Source organism: Arvicola amphibius, chromosome 6, assembly GCF_903992535.2.
Source record: "Arvicola amphibius chromosome 6, mArvAmp1.2, whole genome shotgun sequence".
Taxonomy (NCBI): domain Eukaryota; kingdom Metazoa; phylum Chordata; class Mammalia; order Rodentia; family Cricetidae; genus Arvicola; species Arvicola amphibius.
In genome coordinates, this window is record NC_052052.2 from 129,703,439 (window position 1) to 129,720,219 (window position 16,781).

Genomic DNA, 16,781 nt, shown 5'->3' on the forward strand with positions numbered 1-16,781 from the left:
ATTTAATTCAATTACATTTCTTCATGATTCTAAATATGTGTAATTCTTCTTGAATAAGAATGCTCCATTAAGCCGGGTTTCATGACTGTCTTTCCATTCAGAGGATGTCACTTTAGATAAAACACATTGTACCATGAATAAAACACACTGCATCGTGATGTTTCCCATCCGTTTGCTGCCCATAGTTCATTGTTACTTTAGCTGTAATAGGAGAGAACTGGAGTGTTTTCTACATGTTGAGAGTTCTTAAATACTTTTTGAAGTTTGATCTGCTGAGAGAAGAGGTTTGGACCAAGCAGTCACAATATAATTGAGAAGTATAGAGTCATCATGTATGTATCTTATATTTTAACAACACGTAATGACAATATTCATAAGCAACATATACAACATAAATCATAAGTACCATTCTGTGCGCATTATGGCTTTGTTGATTCTTATCAAAAGACTATTAAGGCCAGAATTAGGTTCTTGATGGTCTAATGAAAGTAATTTAGTTTTTTTTTATCACTGACTTGTGAGTAAAATAATTTCTTTTACTTTTATTAATGCCAGAAAATTTGTGCAGCAGAATAACCACAACAAAAAGATCAATAAAAATATACAACAGATCTGAGAAGCCCTAGAGGGCTAGTCGTTCAAGATTCATTCTTTCTATCATTCATTTTTTTGTATGCTTTCCAAATTTCCTTAGTGAGTCTCTAACATTTCCACTTTGTGTTTGCCTTGGACCTTCTGGTACTTTCCCTCCAATCCACTCTGCATTTCTTGCCTCAGCCGGCCACAGCTAACACTCTGAAGAGGGGCACTGTAAAATTGATGATTTCCTTATTTTTCTTCCAAAAATGTGGTCTTACAGAAAGCCCATAGCTTTTATATCATATTAGTATTTTAAGTGGAGAATCTTCTTATGAAAATGTCTTTGACAATGGTAATAATGCCCCAAATCCTTCTGTTTTGATACTCTATTTCTGTTATGATATTATATTTCTGTGTACAGGCTTTCTGTGTCACCTGTACACAGTCTCTTTTAGTAACTGAACAGGTTAAAACAATCTTTGTAGACTCTCCCAAATTCATAATAAAAACTCTCGATGAATTTAGCTACCTAAAAATAAATAAACAAACAAACAAACGGCTAAATAATGAGCAGCATGATAAACAAATTCGAGAGATAAAACTGCAAACCTTTGGAAGCTGCTTGCCACACATGACATGTAAAATATTAGCTTCTATAACTAACATTCACCTTTTCCTATGAGAAACTACACACGGCCTAATTGAAAAAGGAAGCAAAGGTATTGGCCATGTAAAATAGGAGCAGAAAAACTCCTGAAGAACTTTAGAAGTTGAGAAACTCAGTTTCATCCACAGGCACTGAAATGCCAAGTCAAACGACACATAAAGAAGATTTTTCAAAAATCTAGATTTTTGGCATCAGATTTTTATCACAAACTTTATAAATAGAATTTTATCAATATCCGTCAAAATGTTAAAGAACAGTTTAGTTCAATACTTCTATTTTGGACCTATGCTATCGATAATGTTCTACTAGTAAGTATAAAATGTCTAAGTATGACTATGAGTATTGAAACGTTTTGTAGCAGCCAAAAGGAAAGCTGGAAAAAAAGAGATTTAAGGCCTTAAGAACAGGCCGGCTAAGTAAATTATCAATGAATGAATCTGCTTTCTGTGTGCTGACAGAGAACGTTCTGTGTAGCTATAAGGCTAAATAAAATCAGCAGATTAATGTCAGCAATGAGCAGAGAAGTAAAATCTTAGTTAAGAGAACATGAATGTACACAGATGTGTACACGTATATATACTTTGAGTTCTAGAGGGGTAAAGAAGAAGAGTATCTCTGGGAGACAAACTTACAAAATTAGAGTAAGACATTTACATTATTATGTAGCAACCTTTATAGGACATGTAGGTCTTATATGAAAAAGACAAACAGAAAAAAAGTCTTTTATAATAGAATTTTCAAAATATAGTTAAATAATACTTGTATAAACCTCATTAAAAAAGAGAATATGTAGCAAAATTTAACTGTGGTTTCTTAAGTCAAAGCCCAATCCACTGTCATAGTTTGTTTCTTTTTTTTTTTGGTTTTTCGAGACAGGGTTTCTCTGTGGCTTTGGAGCCTGTCCTGGAACTAGCTCTTGTAGACCAGGCTGGTCTCGAACTCACAGAGATCCGCCTGCCTCTGCCTCCCGAGTGCTGGGATTAAAGGCGTGCGCCACCACTGCCCGGCATAGTTTGTATTTTTAAGGTTAGTTTCACCAAGTCTGGTCCCCCTTGCTTGCAAGACACCGGGAAGGGTTGTTAAACATCATTAGGAAGGAGCAGCCTAACTCCATATTAGGGAAAATGTGTCCTCAGTGTGAAACATGTGGCTTCATTTTCTCCTCAAACAGTCTTAATATGCAGTATTAGCAAGTATTTAATAAAAAAAATTAAAATCTGACCACATTTGTGAGTCCCTTTAATATTTTCCTCTTCCAGATTTAACATCTGATCGATTGGTATACAATGACTGGCACTTTATCCAGATAAATCCCTACAGCCATCCCTGGAAGTCATCACCAGGTAAGGGTCTCATAAGTAGTTTTCTCTAATAGTCAGTTATCCAAGCAGGGAAGAGTAATATTTCACCTTTACTCTATTTTCTTGATACATGGCTTAGGAATGTGTTTCCTGTAACTTTAAATATAAACACTATCATAGTAACCATTCATTCATGAACTGATGGCAAACCATGCCAGATGACTGAAAACCTTTGGCAAAGGGCCCTTCAGCATCTGATGGTTGCCCTGTGTTGCATTCTTGTGAAAAGGCTAGCCACGAAATGGTTGTGGCCTTATCAGCTTCAAGTCGGGTATGCGTTCACTCGTTGTCAGGAATCTAAAGACCGAGACCTTAACATTAGACCTGCTTGCTTTCAGAATGCCAGCCTGTCTCAGAGTCTCTGCTTGCAAACCTCTCCCCTGCTTTAATGATAAGGCAGGGTGATATCAGTCAGGGAGGGAGGTCCTGAAAGCCCTGTGAGAGCCATGGACTCACAGGGTAGCCCACTGGTGCCTTGGAGAGTAACACAGTGGTCTGAGACTGTTTTGGAGATCCTCTTCTGTAGTAGACCTGATAATTTTCATGAAGGGGGTCCCGTGAACTCAACTAGTAGGGAAAGGAACCTTCAGGAGCTTCCCTGTTCTATTTAGAGGAATTTAAAAGCCGCGTGTGCCCCTTGGGACTCACCGTGGTGATTCTGTTCTGCTAAGGCAGACTCTGGATGGGTGCTAGGTGGATGGGTGCTAGGTGGATGGGTGCTAGGTGGGCACAGAAATGTTACAAGTGGCTTTGCTCTTTTTCTCACTGGCACGTAGGAGAATCTTTCTGGAAGGCACCCCAGGGTAGTGGTGTGAGCAAACTATTTAGGGCTGCTTTAATCTTGAGGATAAAAATAGTCACGTTCTACAGAGTTGTTGCTGTGTATCTTTGGCATTTGTGTTTGGTGTGTGCGTGTGTGTAGTGTGTGTGTGTGTGTGTGTGTGTGTGTGTGTGTGTAGATAAACTTAAGAGTCTGGACAGTGTACGTTATGAAATTTAAAAGTCAGCTTTGGAAACAAGTGCAATAAATTATATCAAATACTCTTCTAGTTTGTAAGACAGTAAGACAATATGTAAGTTTTTTTTTTCAGCACTGGGGTTTGAACCCAAGACCTTATCCATGATATGCTGTTGAGCCATGTCCCAGCTGTAAAAAAAATAAAAATAAAAAAAAGACTTTTCTTTTGATTCCGAGTATTACTAAATACCCAGGCAAACTTTGTGTTTGTGATTCTGCTGCATCAGCTAAAGCTAACCTCCCATGTACTGAGGCTTAGAGGACAGCAACCCCCAGGCCCAGCTGATGTGGTATATTTTTAGGAGTTCCTGTGCTGTTTTTTGTTTGTTTGCTTGCTTTGCTTTTGTTTTGTTTTGTTTTGTTGTTCATTTGACTTAAATCTAGACTTAAAGCTGGGAAGAGGGACTACTAATTGAGAAAATGCCTCCATAACATTGGCCTATAGGCCAGTCTGTAGGGCATTTTCTTAATTAGTGTTTGTGGGATGGACAGTCCATTCCATTGTGGTCAGTGCCCTGGACTGGTGGTTCTAGGTTCTATAAGAAAGCAGGTTGAGCAAGTCATAAGGAGCAAGCCAGTAAGCAGCTCCCTTCCATGGCCGATACATCAGTTCCTGCCTCCAGGTCCCTGCCTTGAGTCCCTACCTTGACTCTCCAGGATGAAGGACTGGCTACAAACTGTAAGATGAAAGAAACCCTTTCCTCCTGAAGTTGCTTTTGGCTGTGGTATGTTAGCACTGCGATAGAAACCCTGACCAAGACAGCTCTGAAGAGGAAGGATCTCATTCTATGTTATTTCCCATCAGCCCCAGGTGGAAGAAGCCAAGCACCTAATCCAGAATGCTCCTTCCAGAAGAGGTTCTAGTCTTGGGCCTGACCTCCTTAACCACCATGTCCAAAGACATCCCATTCCCGACATTCACATTTGCAAGAAAACTTTTCAAATAACTGACACCTTGCTTAAGAATAGTAAACACAGACGATACATTATACATTTCTTTTTCAAACATTTCATTTAAGGCTAACACAAGCAGCATTCGTCATTGTAAGGAGCCATTTTTTTTTTTGTTGTTGTTGTTGTTTCTAAAGAGCTGATGGTCTACCAATCCTCCTAACTAGCAACATTGCCCTGGTTTCCTGCCAACTTGTCCCAAAGGCCCCGTTTGTAGCTGTAGGTGCTATGCTAAAATACAGAAGGCGTTTGTTTACCGAAGGACCTTGTGAACTCGGTAATGCCCCTTTAAAATGTCTGCCAACTTACAACTAAGGAACTCTGATCTCTTATTGATTGGAATGTGTAAACAGCATTTTAGAGTTTGTTTTACAGGTCCAAAGTGTTTATGTTAAAACCGACTTTTACAAGTAGGGAAGCCTGCCTACTTGTACATTTAAAAGAGTAAAAACTTGGGGTTAGTGAGATCAGAATCTGCGGACATCACTGTCCGATCGAACAGCCATTATTCACATGTGGGTACTGAAACTTAAATATAAATTAATCTGACTCCAGAAAGTAGAAATTCAGTTTCTCGGCTCTGAATGAGCATCTCGCGTGTTCAGTAGACACGTAGTTGACGTATGACACAGACGTAGAACGTTCTCGTTCACACAGACAGTTCTACTTAACAGGCTGCGATAAACACAGTTTTAAACGCTGCAGTGGACATCCACGGCCAGTTAAAGGAAAGTTTTATGCTCTTTTTTTTTAACTTGGAAATTTCAAAGTATTTTGATGTTCAAATTTTCTTAGTTCCCATTGCCTGGGATACAGCTATCACAGGCTTCTTCATGTGTTTCCTATTAGTTTTTACACTTGACTATTTAGTAAAGTAGTCTAGTTTTATATTCATGATCTCTTTAAGAGTTGTGTGTAGGTCCCTATGTCACCTCTCGAGCTGAGGACTAACATGTGGATGCCACAGTTGCCTTATTAACCTACATCCTTGTCACCCTTCTTTTTGTAAGGTCTCAATTTTGCACGGAGGTGTGTCTCATTTGTTTTAACTCAAAGACACCTTATTGATTTTTTTTTATAAAGAATTTGTTGAGTCAAACAAAATCAGTTGCTCAACACTTTTGCTCAACGCTCTAGCTTTATTTGACGTACACATATTATATAGTAGTAATTTGGTTTTATTTGTATAAATACAATGAATCCCTGGTGTAATGTTCTTAAAGTTCTTACTCCTTCTGTTTCCCCGTGTTACATTAACGAAATGTCAGTCTCAAACACATTCCAGTCATTATCTCTAGTGATGCAGTTACATTTATTTTCCGGAATAACACAGTTGCACAAGACCAAACACTGAAAACAAATTTGCCTTTCCTGTTGAAGCACAGGATGTGAAGGCAGCTGTCAACCTATCTTTCAGAAAGGCATGTCATATCTGCCTGTCTTCCAATTACACACTTAGAGCGTCACTTTTCAACCACAGCACGAGGTGGCCTGGAGCCACCTTTGGCTCCAATGTTTCCAGTGAAGGGAAATTTTAGCCAATGTGTGTGTGTGTGTGTGTGTGTGTGTGTGTGTTTAAGTAAACTAATGTGTAATTTGGTTTATAAGGGAAATTACGTAATATTTGCAGTTTATCAATGGTAACTTGATTCCTTTGTTAACTAACATGGCTAGTGGAATTCTGCCCATGAACATGCTACTTTACATTGGTTAAGAAAGATGCTATACCATCTTAAACTTTTGTATTTCATCTTTTTTCTTCTCCTCTGGTTCTGTGATGTTACCATCAGTATAATTAACATACTATAATATAATACAATATATATGTATACATTTTCAAGAGAAAGTATTTCTACAATCTTTGTAAGTGATTTATTCTAACAATTAAAGTTCTTAAGTTAAAAAGGAAAAATTGACTTCATGGGGAACTTTTATTCAGTATACGTAATGAGTTTTATTAATGAAAGGTTGCAAGTCAGGTTTACCTGATGCTGAAGATCCAAGAGGGGCTGTACCTTACCTCTTAGAAGAAGAGGCCATTTAGTTGGGAAACAAACATGATCAGATTTGAGCAATTGAGTGTTATGGTCTTGACTCAGAGTCGCGCATGTACTTAAGCCGGGGTGTCTACCGAGAAGACGTAAGGAAAACAATGTTGTCTTGTGCGCATTGACCATCAATGGCTGAAGACAGTCAGGCTTCATTTAAAGAGGGCTGCTATAAATCTGTTCGTCAATACTGAATTCCTTTAGAGTGGGGCAGTTACAGTGGGATGGTCTGTTCATACTCCTACTTGTCACCGAGCCCACTGTCCTTAACTGTCTAATGCCCTGGCGTTTCAGTTTTCAACTGTCAGGTATGAGGTACCTGTTAAGTTTCTTTCCTCGACTACAAACTGGGAATATCAAGTAAGTGTTATGGCGTAGTGAGTCCTCAACGAACATGACAGCACACACGTGGTGCCCTAATTAAGGCGTGTACTTGGCAGTAGATTCTGCCGTTCGATCAATCGGTGAACACCTGTGAACACCTGAGCACTAGGTAGCGTGAGCACACAGGTGTGAACAAAGATCAAAGTCCCAGGACCCAGGTCTAGGATGATGGCTCATTTGGCAAAGTATCTTCTGTGAAAGCATGAGGACCTGAGTTTGGGTCCCCAGAACCCACAGGAAAGCTGAGTGTGGTGGTAGGGAGGGACAGGAAAATTGCTGGGGCTCATGGGCCAAGTCTGCCCAACAGAAATGGTGAGCTCCAGGTTCCCTGAGACATCCTGTCTCAAAAAACAAGATGGAGGAGTGAAAGAGGAAGACACCCAAAGTTGACCTCTGACCTACACACACACACACACACACACACACAAAGTGTACCTACACACGCCTACACATATACCCCTACGCTACACACACATGCACACATACACCTACACTACACATGAGCACATACAAGCAAAAAGAAAATTTAAAAATGTCCCCATACGAATTGCAGTGGATGGAGAGAAAAATTAATTGAGTAAAATGCCTTAGGTGTTGAAGAGCACAGAGAATGAGCAGTTTGTGGGAGCAGTGGGCAGAGGTTGCTTCAGTTCTAAAGTGATGTTCAGAGCAACCTTTGAGCAGAAAAGAACTGCGTGGACATCTAGAGGAAGATTGCTCTAGGCAGAGGCTCTGAGACCATGAGGGAGCATGTGTAGTCTTAGGAATGTCAGAGGCGTGGGGTCTGACAAGTGACGTGTAACACTGCATGACATAAATTGACAGAAACTAGAGACATGTTTAGAATGGACCTAGGAAAAGCAACTGACAGAATTTTAAATTTAAATGGTTGTAAAAGTTAAAATATGTTGATACGCAATGAATCATTCCCCCAATTAAGGCTTTTAAGTAGAAAGCAGGCCCACAACTCTGTCCTTACTGACATGGCCTCTGGTAGTGACTGTAACTTTAGAAACCCATCTGCTTAAAAATCTGCTCCTTCCAGAAAGCAACGTCCGTGTTTGTGCTTTTGTATACTTCATTTACACTTTGCTTACAGTTGTGACCTTGAGTCTTGTTTCTGGGGATGAAAATACAGTTCTTCAAATACCAGAGAGTGAAGGCATTCATTGTCAGTAGATCACATTTAACGAAATACCATCTGCATTCTCAGACGCAGTGTACTTAAGTCCTGGGACATCACCAAGTTCAAAATATTTTCATGGGCTTTTTATTCCATCTAAATGATTTTATCTTCATGCTCAATAAGGAAATTCAAACTAGACACATTCGCATTGTAAATGTGCCCATCCATCCCCATATAAGAAGGAATAAAATTATTTAACAGAAATAAGTCAAATCTACTCACTCTGAAAGTATACGACTGACTCGAGGGAGAACAAACAGTTCTGATGTTCTTTGTTTCTTAATCGGTGTTGTTTTTCATACTCTCCATGCCTTCCCCCGCTCTGCTACCATTCAGGACTTCTAATGAGGGCCAGGGAACAAATGTATTTAGCAATCTGCGTTTAAGGGATGGAAACAAGAACATGAAGATTAACAGTATCATTCTTGTTAATTTGATTCTCTACAGCTTAAGTAAAGGTCTCTGTTGCTATTTCCAGCAAATGGGCCCGGGGAGAAAACGCAGGTGTGGCACCACGCCTCCTCTGAGAGCTCGCTGCCGCACAAGCTTGAGCTGGAGGATTCCTTCATAGTAGGAAGTTATAAGGAAAATGAAACCCCCTTCATTCAAAGAAGTGATAACCAGCTCCAGGGCTGGGTGTTCTGTGGGCTAAGAGATGTTCAAAGCAGTGCAAATTCTGATAAAAATAGGAAAACTAATTCTGTTAGTATTATTCTTTAAAGAATTTTTCCCTTAATGCTTCTGTCAAGTAATTACCTTTTAAATAGTTCTAAGCCAACAATTGAATATAATTAGGAAACATGTTAATAGAGAATTATGCCTTCTAAAAAGCTTTTTTCATAATATATATTCTTCCTGCTAAAATGATATTTAATAAAAAAAATACTAAGCCTTTGCTGGTCCCTTATAAGTGATGACTTGTTTCATCTGGTGTGAATACATATCTGAGTCTTGGAAAGTGTTATTTGGACGACTTTCAAGCAACTAATATCGGCATATTCATAACTTTTATTATCTTACTCTTAAGACACAGCCTTGTTACACAGCTCAGGCTAACTTAGAACTCTGCCCTTCTGCAGGGATTATGGGTATGCGCCGGTTTCCCAGAGCTCAGAACTTTCCTAAAAGCTGGGCCACCTTGTACACACCGGATCACTGAACAGCAGTGGCTGTGTCATAGAAAAGTGCTGTTGTGGTAAATTGAACCAAACTGTGCTCAGAGAACCAGCTTGCCTACATTAAGCTGGGGAAAGGGAAGAACGGCGTGCAGCCAGGCCCATGCCCCTTTGCACAGCTTTCTGCCCCCGGTCCTGATTCCATGCTCACTCATTAGTACCCTCTGCCTTCTCTCTGAATCCCCCAGTGGAATCAAGCTTAGTCTTACAGGACTTTAGACTGCTCTAGAGATGAGCTTGTGCTGAGGTGGCAAGAAGATATGGGAATCAGCTGTCCTGGTGGTGTGTGGCTTCTAAACCAAAGTATGAACCCAGAAGAATATTTGTGGCAGAATCCCGGGCTAGTAAGTACTCAAATCTCAGTCCATCACTGATAAGTAAGTACAGATTTGCTTGCTGATATCACTACTGTTAGTGAGAACACAAAAGACAGCCATGTTTGGAAGCAGCACACTTGGGAATACACAATACATAACCTCACACGAGGTCTTCCTTTCTCAAACAAAAACATGAAAAGCTTGTTCCGATTGTTCTGAAATTCTCTGCCAAGGCTTGGGTCCTGCTCCTGACTTCGGGAGACACACGCCTCTTTTGTAACTCCAGTGTGTCCTTTGAAACTGCTCATAAAGCTGCCAAAGTCTAACCCTTCTCCTCTGAATTAAGTCTTTTTAGTTAAATGTCAGTGTCTGGTCATGGTTCCCCTTGATGCTCATTGCAAAATAAGTCAGTTCTAGTTGTGAGTTCCAGCAGCACAGGGATGAGCAGGTAAGCTAAGAGGGTGCCTGGAATTTAACTGCTGTTCCATTCAAAACAAGAAGCTTTAGATTCCACCACCATGGGTTTCTTTGTCTGGAAAAATAACACCCCCACTCCCCCAAACAACAACAACAACAGAAAACAAACCTAGCATTTGAGAGAATTACAACTCTCAGTGGCAATCTATGGACTAGTGAAAGGGTTAAAACAGCGCCTGAGAATATGCTAATGGTTTCTTACTTTTGGTTCATTAAATTCAAATAGATTTTAAACCACTTTACTCTGCCAGCTGTTCCAAAAATGGCTTGTGTCTAGTTGATTCTTACTTCTCTTTAAAAAATGATTTATCCTTATTTTATGTGCATTGATGCTTTGTCTGCATGTCTGTGTGAGGGAGTCAGATCCCCTGAACTGGAGTTACAGACAGTTGTGAACTGCCATAGGGATACAGGGAACTGAACCTGGCTTCTCTGGATGAGCAAGCAGTTAGTGCTCTTAACCGATGAAGCTGCTCTCCAGCTGACTCTGGTTTTTTTTTTTTTTTTTTTTTTTTTTTTTTTTTTTTTTGGTTTTTCGAGACAGGGTTTCTCTGCAGCTTTAGAGCCTGTCCTGGAGCTAGCTCTTGTAGACCAGGCTGGTCTTGAACTCACAGAGATCCACCTGCCTCTGTCTCCCGAGTGCTGGGATTAAAGGCGTGCGCCACCACCGCCCGGCTCTCCAGCTGACTCTTAATTTCTATCTACTGTTTTATCTGGTAGAGTCATAAATTAAGCAATCAGCCAATTAAAAAAAAGTAATATTTGAAAGAACTACAATCTTCTCACTTAAAAATAAAAACCAAAGATTAAAATATTATCAGTTCAGGAATGATTCATCTCTAAAATTTTCTCAACTTTTGTAATCCAGTTTTAAAGGTGGAGATGGTAGGAGAGTAATAGTTGCATGAGCAGCTGGCACCATGGAGTGATCTTGTCTATCACCCACCATACTTTGAGGTCACCATGTTATTGACAATATGTTCTATTGCGACTTTATAAATGAAAACAGGAAGAATCAGAAAATAACGGTGGACATTATTAAGAGGACACTCTCGGATAACCAGGCAATGTGTCCATCTCTTCACTGTTTTAAAGATCTAACAACAGTTTTAAAATGTATAGTCTGATTTCTCTTACTGTATCTACTTTTTTGACAGCATCTGAGCCTGTTGTATATATTGTTAAACAAGGACAGAGCCAGGACCCAGATCTGGGATTTACTCCAATAGCTTGTGTCTTAGTTCAGGATTTCAATGCTGAGATGAGACACCATGACCGTGGCAACTCTTACAAAGGAAAATATTTCATTGGAGTGGCTTACAGTTCCAGTTTTTAGTCCATTTTCATCATGGCAGGACATGGCAGCATACAGGCAGATATGGTACTGGAGAAGTTATAGCCAGTTGCTAGCCACCGTTTGGGTTAGCATTCTCGGGTCTTCTGTTAATAGGGTCTATGCATACCTTCTATTTCATAGATTATTGAAAATTATCATCTGCTTAAACTGAGGTATAAATGAGAAAAATATTTCTTATTGCTGCAAAACCCCATGAACTCTGCTGTTTGCACCATATCCTGTGTTGCTGTGCCCTCTCTTAGAGATTTCACATAAATTTAATGGCCTGTGGGTTCTTGGTGGAGGCAAGTTGTTGACTGACCTGTCATCCCTGCAGCAGCAGGTGTCCTGGTGAATAACGAGGTGATCTATTGGCAAGAGGGCAAAACCAGAGCAATTGGATCTGCTTGGGCAGGAGAAAAGGCCTCATGTGATCCAGCCAAGGAGAAAAAAGATTCTGTGAACGTAGTTCTTTGTGTGTGGATGTGGGTGCGGGCGCACATTGTTATGTGTGTGCGTGTGCAGGTGGAGGTCGGACATCTTTAGTAGCTTCTCCACCAGAGTTTTTGAGACAGGGTCTTTCACGGAGTCCAGAGATCAGCAACTTGGCTACCCGGGATGGCCAGTGAGCTCCACCTGTCCCCATCCTCCCAGTCCTGGGGAGAGAGAAGTCCACCACCACACCAGCTTCCACATGGCTGCTGTGGGTCCACATGCTTGTCCTTGTGTGATGTATTGGTCTCTTCTCTGTCGCTGTGATCAAACACCATGATCAATGGCAAATTTAGGAAGAGACTTTATTTTGGCTTACGGTTTTAGAGTTAAGAGTTTGTCATGATGGCAAGGCATGGCAGCAATCAGCAGGCATGGCTATAGGAACAGGAAACTGAGGGCTTTCAGATTTAAATGCAAGCGTGAAGTAGAGAGAGCACACTGAAGTCGGGAGGCCTTTTAATCTCGTAGCCTGCCCCAGTGATAAACTTACTCCAGCAAGCTCTAGTACCTAAGCCTCCTGAAACAGAGCCACCAACTGGGGACTATGTGTTCAAATATCTGAGACTATGGAGAGCGTTCCTCACTTAAACTACTACAAATAGCAATCTCTGCGCTAAATGAGCCCTCATCCAGCTCCATAGTCCTTTCTGAAAAAAAGATTTACTATGAACAGTTATTCATTTGCATATTTCCATATAGACTCACACTGGCAAATCATTGCTGTATTGCCCTGCAAGGGTGGGAAATGAATACAAGGCTTAAGGTTCTTCCCAGACCACATAGCAGGGCTAGGACTCACTCTTAGACATTTATTTTTCCATACAAAGTGGAGCAACAGAGACAAAAGTTACAGCCATAGCAGAAACAAGGTAACAGCTGGACACTCAGGTAAAACTGGTTTTCAAGACAGTGGGCCTTATGTGACAGAGAACCATAATCCTGAGGTTGTCCCAAGAAACAAATAAGGAGTTCATTAGTCAGCCCAGCTTTGCTGTCTGTCTGTATTTCAAAGACGACCAATCTTTGCCTGGGAAGGAAAATACAGGCAAAGTCTTCTTAAATTAAAGCGCTTGAGTTAAAGAAAGCAAAAGAGGCTTGAGTCCACGGATAATTTCAGAGAGGGACAGTATACAGAGAAGAAGGCTTGAGATCTGCAGAGGGTCATTCTCTGCTTCATTGCATGTGAATGAGTGGGTGCCTAAAATGGTTGGAAGAAATAGGACCCAGGGAATGCTTTCGTCTTCTTTCCCAGGGTGTCACCAGATGCCCGTGAGCGGCAGATGTCCTTCTCTGGCTGGTGTGAACGGAAGCCGTTGTCTGTAGACAGTCACTCTCTGCTCTGATCACACCTGACACAATTGAAAGGCTAGACCCAAACAAATTAAACTGCATGTATGGCAAATGCTTCCTGGAACAAACCCAGGGTATGACTACTTTCTTCTAGAAGAATTCCCGATTCCCAAAGTCTGTTCACTGTTTAACACTCATCAGCAAACCTCCAGGCATGCCAACAAGCAGGAAACGAATCAACAAAAACAGAAAAGAGTCAAGGAAAACAGACCTGTCAAGGACGGGGTGATGGACTTACTGCATAAGGACTTCACGTGGGTTTTGTTGTAACTGTACTCCATTTGAGAACCTACATGAAAGCCTGGGCATTTGAGCAGAGTCTGGGAAGATGTAAATGATGGACACTGTGCTTCTGGAGATGACAAAACACCAAGTGGAAATGCAAGTGGGACTTTGGGTGCTGTGAGCGCAATCTTCACAGTGTCCTTCCGATATTCTATGATTTTCTGTCCTGGATGCTGCTTGATCCCAGCAGCCTAATACATATTTACTTATAATCGAAACTCTTAGAGAAAACTTTTTTTTCAGGAGAGGATTAATCACAGTATTTAGGTCTATAGTCACACATACCCTCTTGCCTGGTCCTGGCTCACAGAGCAGATTCCGTGCCTTCCAAAGTCCTGGCATTCCTTCACACCAGATGGACACTCCTCAACTAAACAGCCATCAACTTTTTTTTTTCCAAGACAAGGTTTCTCTATATAACAGTCCTGACTGTCCCAGAACTCACTCTGTAGACCAGGTGGGTCTTGAACTCACAGAGATCCACTTGCCTCTGCCTCCCAAGTGCTGGGATTAAAGGTGTGCACCACCAATGCCCGGCCCATCAACCGTTTTCAACATGGTACCTTCTGAGTCAGCTGCAAGAGAGTTCACATCCCCAGATTACCATTTTTGCACCTAGGTTGTCTATTTTGCTATGAAAACGCTCTTTGGATAGAGGTTAAAACACCTGCTCTTTATTATAGAATACAGTCTTCCTAGAAGTCAGCACTATTACAGAGTCCAACATTCCTGTCCGAGAGAGCACGCATAAAACCATGAACTGCCTTCTTCTAGCTTCCAAGCAGCTAACCTGCATATACATGTTATTCTTCAATGGAATTTAGAAATTGCTCCTGAGTTAAGCTGTATTTTTCTAATAAAGCAGGAAAAAAAAAACCACCAACCGATATGCTAATGTTAACATAATGTTAATATGTTTTACGCAAGCTAGACTGACAAGCAGTGTGATTGCTCGTCCAATTGGAAAGGTAAGCCTCATGGAACTCTTCATTCAAATCTATGTAATCAATAGAATGAATTTAGGAAATAAGCTGGCATTGAAACCACAATGTGCTCTTGTCACATGAATGTTTAGGAAATTTCCTGCCTGCAAAGTGTACCTTAGAAACACTCGAAAAAACAAACGAACAAGAAAACATCCCAAACCAAATATTTCTGGCATTCAGTAAGATATTTCAACTGTAATCTTTTCTTATCAGTTATATAACAGGGGGCAATTAAATCAGTATGGCATCAGTCTGTTCAGTCTTTGGGTGCTAGATGATATTAGTTTCACAGGTGTTAAAACAGGCACAAGTACCCCAATCCCATAGATTCCATGTTGTATTCATACACACGAAGGTGGCACATCACTGGACACCCACGCAACAGTCTCTTTTTATAGGGCAGAAAGTGGGAGGAGGAAGATAAGTGTCTGTGTGGAACAGTAAGAGAGACGGCAGCGGAGTGGGGCCCAGACTGAGCCAGGCTTGTGTCAGACACGTGGGGACAGAGCAGCCGGGCTGTCTGAGAGCCACAGTGGACAGGCCTCCATCACACCATACCTCAGCATGCCTCCAGCCATCTCCATGTTCTGGGCCATGGATTTTGTTGAACGCAGAAATGAGAGAGAGCCGTCTAGCAGCCTTGGGTATTTTTGCTTCAAGTGTTTAACATTGTGTAGAAACATTGGATCGGTGTCCGTAGCATCCTGCCAGGGCTTCGAGGCTGTTTTCTCAGTTGTAAAATGAGGCGGTTGGTGCAGTCAGTTGGCAGCCGTGGGACCAGGTCTGCTCTCTAACAGACCTCTGCCCAGTTCCACCGTGTTGTTTCTTCATTTGCTCCAGTGAAAATATTTCCGACTAAGATGTCTCCCATAAAATGTGAAATTCCCAGCCTATCTTTAAAAATCCCCTCCCGCCCCCAAGTGCCACAGTTGGCTGAAAAATAACCCCCCTGTCTTCCTGTAAGGCAGAGGTGGGCCGTGGCTTCCCATCTGCTTACCCTTTGCTTGCTGTCTCCTGGCCCTGAAGTGTGTGAGGACGAGAACCACGGTGCTCACGATTTCTAGGGATTATTCCAGAAATAAAATGGCAGGAATTTCTAATTTAAATTGTTTCAAGGGAGGCAAAAGACTGTGAAGAATGATTCAACTACACTAAAGGCTTAAAATATACTTTTTGGTTAGATAATATGACAATCAATCACCTCTGATAGTTACCATAGTATTGCGTTTGTTTACAGAAACTATGTGTATTTTGATGAAAAAGGAATAAATTTGAATTACAAATTTCCTGCTTTTGCAGAAGATTCTATGACTTTTAAAGCCACATCCAAACAAACAAAGCTGCTCTCCAAGCCTCGATCGACAGTTGGAGAGTTAGACTCCACAAACAGAACATCTTTGGTTTGGTTACGACATGAAGCCAGACTGTTTACCGAGAGTGGAGCGAAAGTTGAATGTTTCTTGTGGGTATGACTCGGGCTGCTGGAATAGGCTAGCTTCGAAAATACAGTTTCTGCACATGAGACCCTCTTCCTATCAGGGTTTCCAAAACTCTTAGTAATTCTGACATCCTTACAAAATTCGAATGAAATTCATAACTCTGCCTGCCCTCGGATGAGCAGAATGAAAGAGGCAGTTATTGGTCTTTCCACTATTTTATACAGTAATAAAGTAATACTGAAAATGTTCCTATCACAACCGGTAGAGTATTGTGTAATTATTAAAAGGTGAGACCACGAACTCATGTTAGGGAACAATTGCAGATGTCAAGCCAGGTAACCCAAGGGAAAAGTCACAGGAATATAAAAGGAGCAGTAAGCAAACAGAGTTCTGGACTCTGAACGCTGTATTTCTAAGGCGTTTTTTTAAAAACATATTTTATACGACATATTCTGAGCCCACTTCCCCCTTCTGCCTTTCCTCCCGGCTCCTCCTCACCTCCCTGCTCACTCGATTCCATGCCCTTCTTTCTCACTCAAACAAAAACCAACAAATAAATAATAAAGCAAAAATAAGAAACACAACGACCCACAAAAACACAAAATCAGGAAACAAAATATGCAAGCAAAAGCCCAATAAAACAAACAACAACAACAAGCGCAAACAAAGCACTACGAGATAAAAAAAAAAAGCCTATGAAACCACCATTGAGCTTGTTTGGCCTTGG

The 16,781-nt window shown here is 41.0% G+C and overlaps 1 protein-coding gene across 1 annotated transcript in view; it reads left to right on the top strand.

Annotated features, from left to right (window-relative positions):
- Nucleotides 1-16,781, top strand: part of LOC119817416 (type-1A angiotensin II receptor) — a 54,039-nt gene that overhangs the window by 5,999 nt on the left and 31,259 nt on the right. The window contains exon 2 of the mRNA XM_038334634.2: nucleotides 2,506-2,589. The gene's annotated coding sequence lies outside the window, so the exon portion shown is untranslated. The remainder of the gene's footprint in view (nucleotides 1-2,505; nucleotides 2,590-16,781) is intronic.